The sequence below is a fragment of the Oratosquilla oratoria genome, chromosome 1 (genome assembly GCF_046742065.1).
Source record: "Oratosquilla oratoria isolate Oo_2021 chromosome 1, ASM4674206v1, whole genome shotgun sequence".
NCBI lineage: Eukaryota > Metazoa > Arthropoda > Malacostraca > Stomatopoda > Squillidae > Oratosquilla > Oratosquilla oratoria.
Genome location: NC_134777.1, coordinates 103,632,312 through 103,634,811, shown reverse-complemented (window position 1 = coordinate 103,634,811; position 2,500 = coordinate 103,632,312).

The window sequence follows — 2,500 nt, the reverse complement described above, 5'->3', positions numbered from 1 at the left end:
CGTGGGAGAAGATCATCCCCCCCACCCCTCTCTGTGCCCTTCAGTCCCCCGTAAAACTCCTTCTGGTAAATGACAGTTGATCTTGTTCCACCAGGGGACGTGCCCCCCGGATTGATGGAATTGAATGACTTCCAAATGAGATCTTGTGAAATGGGATTTCGTCATTTACCTATGTTGGTGTCTATCATACGACCTGCAGATCCTGGAGCCATAGGAGTACTCTTTTTTTTTTTTTTTTTTTTTTCTCTATTTCCATATCATTTCATTTCATGTATCTCTTCATATACTCGTATGTCCTTACTTATTTGTTTTTAGTATTTCCATATAATTTCATTTCGTGTATATTCATATACTCGTATGTCGTTACTTATTTGTTTGTAGTATTTCCATATAATTTCATTTCATGTATATTCATATACTCGTGTGTCTTTACTTATTTGTTTTTAGTATTGTTTTATCATTGTGTTATCATTATCATTGTGATGATATTTTTAATTCTGTTTTTTTTTTGTTGTTGTTGTTGAATGATTTTTTGTGTATTTTTTCTCCTTGGAGGGGGTTTTACGTAACTGTACATTTTCATATCCGTTGTTAAAACTCAAAAATATCGTAAAAAGTCAACTCTATTTCTTACGCTTTTTCGTACATGGAGAGCTGACAACCGGCGACTACTCATCTTTCCCTTTGACACTTTCAGCCAGTGACGTAGAGACCGTCCCACACTCACACAACACAGACAACAATCCAAAGTTTCTTCCCAGAGACTTCTGTGTGAGGCCCTGAGGACCGTTGCCAACCACCATGAGGCTGTGGGTTTTACACTTCATGAAAGTAGAGGCAATACTCATTATTTTGATTAATTATTAATCATTATATTGATCATAATATTATTATCATATTATTACCATCACTATTGTTATCATTGATATGATTAGTGTTACTATATTATTATTATCAGTATTGTTATTATTATCATCATTGTTATTATCATTATTATAATTATTGTTTTCATTATTATAATCTATTACTACTATTATTGTTGGTGGTGGTGGTAGCGGTGCTGTCCCTGCATCATAGAGACACACTGATTACTAATTAGCTATTGTAACACTGCCATCATCGACGTAAATTCCCTCTTAATGCAGTCCTCTTTGCCCTATTTGCTGGAGGTGATGCCCGTAGACAAATGGTCAGTTCAGCTTTTGGACACAGTTTCAATCTTTCGCTTGATGTATCAATTTTCACAGAGTGGGTAATTGAGACAAGTACAGGTGAATTTTGTCCGTTGTTGTTGTTGCTGCAAGGAAGAAGTATTATTATTTTTCATGTTGGGTTACTCTTCACCTTTAATCAAAAATCTATGACGTGTCTTAATAATTCATACTTATCAAAGTAATTTGGGTATATGATTCACGAATAACACCTTGAGGTATTTGGATTTACAAAAATCTGCATAATAAACGCGAATGGCAACTCGAGTCGCGTGCGCCGAAAACAGCGCTGGCTGGCGGTGACTCTGCGAAGCTTCAATCCAAACATAGTTCAGTGTGCGTTCGCCAGTGGAGGTGGGAAGGAGTGTATACAGTCCTCTCCGAGATTGAGCTATCGTTGCTCATGAGTGTCCAGTTATCAACTTCTTTAGGGAAGGTGTCGAAGAGAGATTGTGTAACTATATTCAAGTGGGGTTCCTGAGTTGTTCTGTGTGAATTATTTTTATAGATAAAAAGAGGAAAGCAAAGTTCGTATGCATGCAAGATTTGTCATCTACTGATCAGAGCAAAGTTGAATGTCTGGTTCCAGAGTAGAGCGTTGAATAATATCAACAATGGACTGGTTTTAGCACAAGGAAAAACAACTCATTTCCCTTTGGTTACCCATTACTTTTTTCTTTTGTTTGTGGGAGCGTTTAAAAAATATTTGAAAGTCTCTGAGGATTTTTTTTAAATCCATCCACGTGGAACTCCTCAAAGAACGCCATGGCCCCCAGCAGGAAAGACCTTTACTTCGTCAGAAAAGGAACTGCGGAGGAGATGGAGGGCGGAGGAGAAGGAGATAAGGAAAGAGACAGCCGCAGCATCAGGAGGAGGAGGAAGACCTTGCTGGCTCTCCTGACGGCGATGTTTACAGTGACCATGTTCGCGACGGTGCCAGGAACTTCGGCTGACGAGTTCGTCCCTAACAGTGGCTATGTGGAAGTCCCCTGCTGTACACATCACTTCAGACATCATAAAGGTTGGTACGGAGACACCTCGTCTCAGGAACTCTGAGGTAGGGCAGGTTCCTCACCTGTCCGTTTTGGTATATTGAGGTTCTTCGGCATACTTCGGTAGTCGGGCACCTGGCAAGTTCGGTAGTAGGGAAGGTTCCTCACGAGTTCGGTAATGAGGGAAAAGTTCATCGTTCTAGGACTTCGGTTCCTTACCTGTCGAGTTCGGTAAAAAGGGAGAGGTTCTTCATCTGTCGAATTCGGTAATGGGGGGAAGATCCTCACCTATATATA